We start from the raw sequence: 12346 nt of genomic DNA, 5'->3' as shown, positions 1-12346 counted from the left end.
ATGATCAATTATTCCTTTTAAATCTAGATGAGTAAGAGCATTAGATTGAGAGACTTCTAATGAACATAGCTGAGCCACAAATCCATCCACACCTTTCTTAAGAAGTTTTTGCATTTGATGAGAACTTACCATCTGTGGGGATTTTGCCTTCAATCCCCTTAGCTCCACTACCTTTCCTTGTGATTGAAATCACATGAATAGTTCTTGGAAGTTCATCTCAATTGTTCCCAATGTAGTAAGCCATTGTGCTTCCAAAACAATATCTGCTGCACCCATGGATATCACATACAATGGGGTATCAAGTTGATAATCTTCCATGGATGATTTGATGCTATGACACTTTCCTAAACAACTAATTGTGCCCCCATCTACAATCAAAACCTGAAACTCTATTGCTGGATATATAAAATAATTTAGAAGAGTTGCCAACTTTTTGTTGATGAAATTATGAGTACTACTTGAGTCAATCAACACTATTACTTTCTGCTTCTTTAAGAAACCCACTACCTTGAGAGTTTTTGGTGCACTGAAACCTAAAAATGCTTGACAAGAAATGATTGGTTGAGAATCATGTGATTCCTCACATGACTCCCTGTCGTCCTCTAATATGGGCTCATCCTCTTCTTCCTCACTTGGACCTTCAATACATAACAATTTCTTTTCACTGCATTTATGTCCTTGACTATATTTGCTATCACAATTGAAACACAACCCTTTTGCTCTTTTCTCCTCAATTTTTTGTGGATTCAACCTAGTAGGTTGAGGAAGATAAGGTGTTGAATATCCTTTATCTCTTGTCACATTAGCCCCTTGCTTTCTAGAAATCAAGAACTTCTCCTTTACCCTACGTGCCAATATAAAAGACTCATTTACTGAACTGGGACAAAACATGTGTACCTCATGTTGAATGTGATCCTTGAGACCACCCAAGAATAAATCATTCAAGTTCTCCTCTGTAATTGAATCCACTCTTAAGGATAGATTTTGGAATTGTTGAATGTAATCTTTAACTGATCTTGTTTGTTGAAGCTTAGCAAGTTGGCTAGAGAAGTTTTCTATCACACTATTACTATATTGTGCTTGGAGTTCTATAAAAATTGACCATGATATAGTGAGACCCTTTTTCCTCCTATGAGTACAAAACCAACAATACCAAATGAATTGATCTAGTTCTAGATATAAGGAATCCATCATAACCTTTTGCCCATATGGGATTTGATGTATTTCAAAAAATTTCTCCATTTGATCCCGTAGGATTAATAAATTTTGTGTCATTATTAGTCGACTTGCAGGTTTCACCTTGATTGCTTGAGAGCTCCTTCCTTGTTTCATTCATATAGGTGCTTAACATGCTTCGTATATTTGATATATTTCCTCGTAGGTCACACATATCCTTCTTAACCTCTTCCTTGAACTTACTAAGTTCCTCATTGGGCTTACTATCCTTTTTTGCTTCCCAATCTTGATCAGAGGATTTTCTCGGTGTGGTATAATTTTTTTGGCCTCTTGTTGGAGGCCTCGTCATGATGGAAACAAATATTTTTGAAATAAATCACACAAATTAAATTTAAATTCTCTAATTTATTTATTTTTTACTGTAACTTACTTGGGCCAAGAAATCCTTGGAAAAAATCGCAAACTTTTTTAGCAAATTTGCTGCCTTGAGAGAGAATATCTTGCTTATTTTTGTTTTTCAATTTTGCCAAGCTTTGAATTTAGGCTCCTCTACCATGTATTGAAAAACCCAATACAAGCTATATTCCAATTTGACAGGATGTGAGAGATATGAAGATCTCAAAAAATAATGTAGAAATAGTAATTCTGAAATAATTTCCTCAAATTTTCTCCAATTCCTCTAAATTTTGGACTATAGCTTCTTTAATATATTCTTCAAAAACCCTTTAAAAATCTTTGAAAAATTTGCTAAAATTCGAAAGTTATGCTCTTCATAAAATCGCTCCAATGTTGAGAAAAAATCTTATCGCTATGGTGCCAAGATCATGCTCTGATACCACTTGTAATGAAATGTCTAGCACAAAAGAAGAAATAATATGAAATATTATATAAATACTTGATAATATCTGAGATTAATAGGCCACTTCAGGGGGGAAATCCTTTGAAATATCTCCAATGAGAACACACTTCACAATATCCTAATGAAATAAGACTCACAACCTCCTATATCTATCTAATTATGCCTAGGTTGAATAGATAGAACCCTTCATAACACCTAGGCCGACCTACCTACCTAAATTATAATATAATAATGATAACATGACTTAATTAAGGATTAAGATAGCCACAAGTTGACTATTCATAACCCTATATGCAATAATATTAAGGGTATAGAAAACTCCTTTGAGCTACCTGATAAATCTGAGATAAATTCTTTTACTGATTTGTTTGCCCATTTAACTAGCTCACCATCCTTCAAAGATCCTTTGCCTCAATTAATTGTTGAGCATCTTCTCACTCTTATAGTTTATTGGGCAAGAATTATTTCCCAAAATCAACCTAATCATCCATCCTTTCCATTTCTTATCACTAACCTAATGAAGTTGACAATCTCAAGAACCTCCATTCCTCAATCTTTCCTATATTTTATTGGCTAACAAGAATGGACCCAAATAATTTTATGTTTAACTTTGATATCTTATGAAAAAGGTATGACTATACTGCTAATGCTCAAAGCCCAAATTACTTCCTACTACATTGAAATACACACTAAGATGGTTCATGAGCTTAGGTAGAAACACTTTTGATACTTGCGTTGAGATGAAAGAAAAGTTTCATGATAAGTATAAAGAAAACTATAGAGGCATGGACATGAGAGGAAGAAATATCTTTAAGATGCAATAGGAGGATGGAAGCCTATAATATTATATAGGAAAGTTCTTATTTAATTTATAGAAATCACAACATCATACACTTAGTGAAGAGTCCCGATGGATGCTATTCCTTGTAGGAATTAATGAGAAATATACAGAGGCTTTAGAATTGATGGGAGGGGGAGGTATCATTCAATATCCTTGGGATATTATTAGGAATATATATCATAATTTCTCTTAGACAACCATGAAGTAAGGTAGAGGTTATCAAGCTAGTATGGGTAAGAAATCTAATAGAGATTCAGGGATGAAAATAACTCATGCATTGGAGCACTTCAAGAAAGATATCATAGCCAATAGTGGCATGTTGTGATGGTTAAGTTGTTGTGTTGTTATCCTTGCCATCAAGGTTCAAATCTCATGGGGATGAGGTCCCCCGTTTGTGGCCTCACTGGTTCATAGCTCCAGGTCAAAGCGTTTACCCCTCTTAAAAAAAAAGAAAGATATCATAAATAACATGACCATCCATATAAACATACTTCAAGTAAAGGAAAATCATAATGAAATGGAGGCAATGCTAGCATAATTTTGTCTCCATTGTAAGCAAAAGAAGAAAGATTGTAGATGTAAAATGGTAGAGTGAAAACAATTTCTACTAGAGTTCAAGCTAGTTGAATGTGATAAGGATAATATTTTATTATTTTTCACAAATGAGGCCATGAGATCCAGAACAAGGTATGCCTCCAAATATTTTATCTTTTAGTAGACCTTATTTTAATTTTTATGCATCCAATAATCATTGTAAAATTTTGGAAACTATGTGCCTCAACTTTTTTATGCATCCAATAATCATTGTAAAATTTTGGAAACTATGTGCCTCAACCTTGGAGCGACCTACAAAACACTTTACCAAATTATTTAAACTCTCCACCATAGTAGAAGAAAATATAAGGAATGTTGGCTCCTAATTTAACAATGATTTCAAATACTAGGTAGGCAAGACAAGATTGCATATAAGGGCAACTATATCCTATGATGAACACAATTTGTCAAGAACTCAGGCGAACTATAAGGCTAAACTCCTTCTGCTTTAGGCTCTACAAAACCTAGTTGAGTAAACCTTTAGATTCACTCATATAGTAACAATTTCCAAAGCATACATATGAATCTAGACAAAGCAGATTAAACCCTTATTTCTCCTATACTCATGTAATAATAGAGGTATGCAGTAGCAAGTTACAAAACCTATGAAATCCACAAGCCGAGTGAGGGTATCCTTTCAGCTCCTAAATAGAAAGGAAAATGGATGGTTGATTATTTGATTTTGAATCAACAAAACCCTACATATCCAACAATAAATTGAATTGATCTTGTAAGTGATCAGTGCCCTATCCATTGGGTATTCTATAAATCACAACACACATCTAAGATATCAATGATATATCTCATACATCAAGATATCAAATCTATCCTACCACTTCTTGAATCAGACATCAGTGTCTATACTGAACTCCATACTTATCAGATATCCTTCTCATAAAATCTGCAACCCTATCAAAATATATCAAGAATATACTTGATTCTTTGAACCAAAAACAAAACACATTAAGATATACAACTCAAAAAAAAATGCAATTGGACCTATGTTCTCTGTCCATAGATCACAAAAGTTTGCAAACAATAGAGGACGGAGACAAGACTCAAAATGAAACTAAATAGCTTTTTGTTCTTTGTATTCATTTCTTTGAAATAAGTACATTTAGGATACATGAAAGACTCATTAAACACAAAATAGATCAGAACTGTACTCTATATTTATTGTTGTTGTTCATACAAGAGAGAAATGCTGAGGAGAACGGTGGAATCACAACTAGAGCTCTTCTCAATAGTCTGGAACCAACAACTTCCAACCTTGGTGGTATCACAACTATGGAAAACTTTCCAAAAGCCTAGAAGCAACCCTATACAATGAGAGAAGAAAGAAAGATATAGATGAGGAAGAAATCACATATCTGATCTAATGATTCCATTTGTCTACTTGAAATTCTTCCATCTGTTGAAGCCGATCCTCTCTCTTCTCCCTACAATTGAAAACTGGATCAAATCCCATCATCTTGAATAACAAAATATGAAAATATCTCTTTGAATGATGAGAAAAGATTCTTTCTGATAAAATATCTATTTTTTTGGAAAAAACTCCAAAACCCTTACCAAACTAATTTGGAGGCATAATAAAATTGGCATAATGAATCTTTCCAAATTTGGCGCATACCCAATTCACCGTTTAGCCACAAACTGAATTTGATCTGCTCACACCAGAATGCAATTGGAAAAGAGCACCTCCGAAAAAATTGTTCATTGTTGCTTACCACTAATACTTGTATAGAATTTGATGGCATATATGAAAAGTAGACATTGAGAGATTTTTGACAATATATGATAAGCCTATGTTGGCCTCAAAGAAATGCCCAGGACAGCCATTTAAAGTTGTAGGTTGAAAACTGGTTCACAACCCTGATTCTTGCAAATATTTTAATTATGCTAAAGTTGAAACTTTAATATAAAATCAAGTTTTAATTTAAAATTCTTGTATGTGAAAATTCATGAAATGAATAAATTTTTTTTTGGCACTTTGCAAAATTTTCCCATTTTCTAATTCAGGTCAAACTTGGTTGATTGAACCTTTCCACATAGCGCTACCTAATTGGCTGACGTTTGCTTAGTCACCGATGGCATCACCATTCACTTGGTGCCTCCACCATGTGTCATCATCTCATTCATCAAAATTTACCACCTCATCCACTTGCGGGCCTGGTGCCATGTGTCATGCTCTCACTACCTCAAACCTCAACTACAAGTTAACTCCAACGACCATGTGACTAACCACTAGTGGCTAGTCGCATGGTAAAAAACACTAGCATTTAATTTCTTTCTTAACCACAAACCATGCAATTAACTACAATTCGTGTGATTGAAACTACCATCATGAAATTGCCAGTCTAATCGCTGATCGCGTGAAATTGTGAGTCATGCAGTCAAAATTGCCAGCTGTTAACCTTAAACTTAACTTTTGACTGCACAACCACTAGTCCCACCTCAAGATGTGTGCCACATGATATCTTCTCATTCACCCATTTTTCTCAAAATTTGTGCCACTTGTCGCTCTATCACTGATTGCTCGGGTCGCCACGTGTTGATGTCCGGTTGGTCCATTGACCACATCATCCTCTTATCGTGTACGTGACTGGTCAAAATTTCTTTAGTGATGCTCCAACTAGATTGAGGCCCACCCAAAATATGTCTCTTTTCCCATAAAGCATAAAGCTTTAGACACTTGTGTTGTGAGTGCTTTGGTATAAAAATACAAAAAATAACCCCAACAAGACCAATTTGAGATAAAAACCCCTAAATGCTTTCCACATTTCTTTATCGTTGGGCTAAATGAAATGGAGCTCCTTCTAGAAAGTAGTGTTATATGTGATCACACCATTATTTAGAAATTGAATGTGTGAATGGATGTTAGTGTCCTTGATTTGTAAGCTCTAAAACATGAAATTACATGTGTTCATGCCTTTTTGTTTTTGTGAGCACACATGTCCTGAAAAAATAGTACCTCATCCTCACATTTGTAATACAGACCACCAACCATTGTAACTAATCAATTCCTCCTTGCTTCATGATACACATAATCTTTAACGTGAATTGCCCTAATTTACACTAGTTAGCTCAAGTCAAAAAGATCACAAAATGGTAACGTAACATTGCTCTGTTTGAAAAACTACTAACTTGGCAATGACAGCTCTTGGGAGAGGGAAAAGGGTTGATGAAACCCATTGAATGAGTGCCCTCCAAATGCACCCGAATAACTTTATATGAATCATAGGGGAAGAATTGAAGTCAAGCAGTTGTAGGGCTAAAGCTTACTACTCATTTTGTATTCATCCTTCGTTTGTGGCTTCTAACACTCAATTGTTAATATATTCCATAGGATGAAGTGAAGTGCCTTCAATTTAGCATTTTCACACAACTTACCCATACTTCTCACTCATTTGCGTCAATGAAAATGCTTTTCTATATGCTTGAGCTCTTTACGAACACCATGTTGATGGAATTTGCAATGACCTCTATTTGATGATTGTTTGCATTTAATGAAATGGAAATTTGAAACAATCTAACTATTTTCTACATGCGGCCCTCTAGTGATTCAAACAACCACTCAGTCACAAGGAGTTGATTGGAAACTCAGGGTTGTAAGGTGTTAGGATTAAACCATAGACAAAAATAACAATTGCATGCAAATATAAATAATATTTGAAAATAATAGATCACACAGAAAAGAACATAAGATACCAAGATTTAACATGGTTCATCCAACCCTTGGGCTACGTCCACCAAACAACAAGTCCAATATTATTACGATCGAGTGATTACAACCTAATTACAATCCATAGTCCCTTACAACTCAATACCATCGCAAGAACCAATTTTCGTATCAATCACTATCAAACAATCCCTAACCCTAAGCCCTTTTATAAAAGTATTTTTTCCACTTTAGGGTTACAATGTATTGGCCATAAATTGATGAATATTAGCCCAAACTTTAGTGGTGAATCAACTAATAGTACCAATTTTTTTTGGGGGCGATGCCCTAAACCCCAAAGAATTTATGAAGTATGTACAATACTTCCCTAATTAGTCACCACAAACTAACAATCTCCCACTTGGGGATTGATCATACTCCACACTAGACAACAATCTCCCACTTGGAGATTGATCTTGTAGCTATGCCACTACTCCATGAGGCTCCCACTGGATCAAACCCCCTTGGACTTTGTTGTTCTTGTATTCTTGTTTAGTCTAGAAGATCAACTAAAGCTGAAGAGGAATTAAGCTTCTCCCTTGTCACTACCTTTGTAAAAATATCTATTGCATTGTCATCTATATGTATCTTATCTATCTTTAACTATCCATCATCCAAATTGACCAAATGAAATGGCACTGCAATTGAATGTGTTTAGTATTTGAATGTAGAGCTGAATTCTTTGCAAGATGAATGGCACTCTGACTATCTATAAAAAAATAATCATCCCTCTGAGGGTGTCCCGATTCTTCCAAGAAGAAATGAATCCATATCATCTCCTTGGCTGCCTCTATAGCAGCAACATACTCTACCTCTATAGTGGACAAAGCATTAACCTTCGGTAACCTAAAAACACAGCCCACCGCTGCCCCACCAACAGTAAATACATAACTTGTAGTACTCCGCTTGGTATCAATATCTCCTGCCAAATCTGAGTCAACATAGCCCTATAACTCAGTAGTATAGCCCCCAAAGTGTAAACACTTACTGGATGTTCCTCTCAAATATCTGAGAATCCATTTTACTACATTCCAATGCTTAATTCCTGGATGACTCATATATTTGCTAACGACTCCCACTGCATGTGCAATATCTAGCCTTGTACATACCATAACATACATCATGCTTCCTATAGCTGAAGCATAGGGTACCTTGGATATCTTATCCTCCTCTTCTTGCATCTTGGGACACATGTCTTTAGTCAACTTCAAATGACCAGGTAAAGGGGTGCTGACATCTTTAGCATTCTCCATAGAGAAACATTGCAACACTTTCTCAACATAATCAACTTGAGATAGTGTCAATTTTTTGTTCTTCCTATCTTTTCAAATCTTCATACCAAGGATTTGTTTTGTTGCCCCCAAACCCTTCATAGAAAATGCATGTGCTAACTAGCATTTCAGTCCCTTAATGTGATCCATGTTAGACCCAACTACAAGCATATCATCAACATATAAAAATAATATAATGTAGCTATCATCATCCAACATCTTAAAATAAACACAATGATCTGAATGACACCTACTATATCCATGCTCATACATAAAATTGTCAAATTTCAGGAACCATTGCCGAGGTGCTTGCTTCAAGCCATATAAAATTTTCTTCAATTTGTACACTAAGTTCTTCTTACCTTTGACCGAAAATCCCTATGGCTAAGCCATATATATCTCTTCATCCAAATCACCATGAAGGAAGGTTGTTTTAACATCAAATTGCTCTAAATGCAAATCTTTAGTAGCCACAATACTTAAAATAGTACGAATAGGAGTCATTTTAACAACATGAGAAAATATCTCATCAAAATCAATGCCCTTTTTCTGTGCAAATCCTTTTACAACTAACCTGGCTTTAAATCTTTTCTTACCTCCATCCTCTTCTTTTAACCTGTAAACCCACTTATTCTATAGAGCTCTTGTACCAGTAGGCAACTTTCATAAATCCAATGTGTTATTCTTCAACAAAGAGTCCATTTCATCTTTCATTGTAGACTGCCACTAAATCTTAGTATCCACCTGCACAACTTCATCATAACATTTAGGTTCACCAACATCTGTTAATAAAATAAAATACAAAGAGGGAGAAAATCTTTCTAGAGGTCTAATTTGCCTTGTTGACTATCTAACATTCACTGGTGTGTGTGGTATTTGTTGTTGCCGTTGTTGCACATCATGAGGAATGAATGGAACATCATCTTTTGGAGTATCATCCAACACTACATAATCATCTTCTTTCTTCTCATGTTGCTGCAACAAATATTTGTACAACACTTTCTCATTGAATATGACATTCTTGTTTCTTACAATTTTAAGATTTTTAAAATCCCAAAGCCTATAACCAAATTCATTAATGCCATATCCAAAAAATACACATTTCTTTGACTTAGTTTCTAGATTAGTTCTATTTTCAGAATCTATATGAGCAAATGCTTCACAATCGAAGGTCTTGAGAAAAGAATAACTCACCTTCTTACCAATCCATGCTTCCTCTAGAATAACACAACCCAAAGGAGTAGAGGGACCTCTATTAATCAAATATACAATAGTATTGATAGCCTCTACCCACATGTGTAAGGGCAACCCAACATGCAACCTCATGCTCCTTGCATGCTCCATTATAGTCTTGTTCATGCATTTAGCCACTCCATTTTCCTGTGGAGTCCTTGGAATAGTTTTCTATCTAGGAATACCATTAGTGGAGCAATAATCTTCAAATTTATGACTACAATACTCACCACCATTACATTTTAATTTCTTACCAATCTCATTTTCAACCAAGCATTTCCATTTCTTAAAAATTTGAAATACATCATATTTCTGTCTAAGGAAATAAACCCATACTCTTCTAGTTGCATCATCATTGAATGTAACATAATAATGACAACTACCAAGGGAAGATACCTGAGCCAATCCCCATACATCACTATGCACAAGTTCTAATTTCTCCTTTTTCTTTTCCTTCCCAGTCTTTACAAAACTCACTCTCTTTTGTTTTCCATATACACAACTTTCACAGAAATCCATATTAACATATTTCAGTCCTAGTAAAACATTCTTTGAATGAACTACTTTCATACCTTTCTCACTCATGTGCCCAAGTCTGTTATGCCATAATGTTGTATCAAAATTTATAGCAGCTATTTGTTCTCCCTGCTCAATTGTAGCAATTGTTCCTAAACATCCATTTTTCTTTGAAACAATTAAAGTAGAAGAAACAATATGACCTATACAAAGATATAAGGTGCTTACTTTCACACCTTTTGCTACTACAAGGAAACCTTTTGAAACCTTCCAATTTTTATCATTAAAAGTAACTACACAACCCTCATCACCAAGTTTCCCTGTTGAAATTAAATTCCTACTCAGCATTGGAACATGTCTTACCTCATGTAATAGCCAATGATTCCCATTCTGCAACTTAATCTTAACTTTTTCCTTTCAAACAATATGACAGGGTTCATTATCCCCCAAATAAACAAAGCCCAAAATCCCCTTGGACATAATCAATAAAATAATCTCTATGAGGTGTAGCATGAAATGTAGCACCAGAATCTAAAACCCATGAATCATTAACACTTTCTAAAGACAAAAGCAAAACACCCTCTTCATATTTTTTACTTACCACATTTGCCTCCTTGTCTCCATCTAGTTTATCTCCTTCAATTTTCTTTTTAGTCCAAGAATCTTTCTTTTTATGCCTTGGTTTCCCACAGTACCATCAATCATTTGGTCCTCTCGATTGAGACCTCCCCCCCTTTTACTTTCCTCTTGATTTCCTACAATTTCTAGAACTACTTCCTCTCTTAGTCATTCTGCCTCCTTTGTGCATTCAAAACACTTCTTGATGTAGATCCACTTGAGGATTTCCTACGAGTTTCCTCACTCAAAATAAAATTGATCACATCATCATATTTTAGGGTACTAGGTTCAGGAACAGAATTACTCACGACCATTACCAAGCCATTCCAGCTTTTAGGCAAAGAACACAAAATCAAGAGAGCCCTAATTTCTTCATCAAAATTGATACCCACAGAAGATAACTGACTAGTAATAATATTAAACTCATTTAAATGATCTACAAAAAATCCACCTTCTATCATTTTCATATTAAATAAACGCTTCATGAGAAATACCTTGTTTAAAGTGGAAGGCTTTTCATATAGTTTCACTAGGGTTTGCATCAACTCATATGTTGTCTTCGCTTTTGTAATATTAAATGCCACCGATGGTTCTAGGCATGATCAAATGCTTCCAAGTTCCTTTTTGTCCAAAAGATCCCATTCATCATTTGACATAGATCCTTGATTCTTGATTTTTCCTTCCAATGGCTTCCATAAATCCTTCTAATAAAGATAGTATTCCATTTGCATCTTCCATAATTGAAAGTTCTACCCATTAAACCTGTCAACCCTCAGCTTACCCTTGTCTGCCATCGCTCCCACTCAATTATGAGACTTTCCTATAGAGGATAACTAAAAAACAACCTCGCTTTGATACCACTTGTTAGGATTAAACCATGGACATAAATAAAAATTGCATGCAAATATAAACAATATTAGAAAATTATAGATCACACAGAAAAGAACACAAGACACCAAGATTTAACATGGTTCACCCAATCCTTGGGCTATGTCTACCAAAAAGCAAGTTCGATATTATTACGATCTAGTGATTACAACCTAATTACAATCCGTAATCCCTTACAACTCAATACCACCACAAGAACCAATTTTTGCATCACTCACTATCAAACAATCCCTAACCCTAAGCCCTTTTATACAAGTATTTTTGCTACTTTAGGGTTACAACATATCGACCATAAATTGGCAAGTATTAGCCCAAACTTTAGTGGCAAATTAGCGAATAGTACCAAATTTTTTTTTCGAGGTGATGCCCCAAACCCCAAAGAATTTATGAAGTATGTACGGTACTTCCCTGATCAGTGACCACAAACTAACATAAGGATCAGGACCCTTCTTGATTCAACCAAGTATATCATAATGTGTTACCTGAAAAGAGCATAAACATCCTTCATAATCACCAATATTTGGTAGAGGAACACAACCATGATGAGCACAAATACCAATCACAATCAACCACTCAATCAAGAAATGACATTTCTCCTCAAAATACAATCAAAAGAAAAAGTTACATATTAA

This window comes from Cupressus sempervirens, chromosome 2 (assembly GCF_028749045.1).
Source record: "Cupressus sempervirens isolate cs-2001-9-10 chromosome 2, ASM2874904v1, whole genome shotgun sequence".
Lineage (NCBI taxonomy): Eukaryota > Viridiplantae > Streptophyta > Pinopsida > Cupressales > Cupressaceae > Cupressus > Cupressus sempervirens.
Note: the sequence above shows the minus strand (reverse complement) of the source record.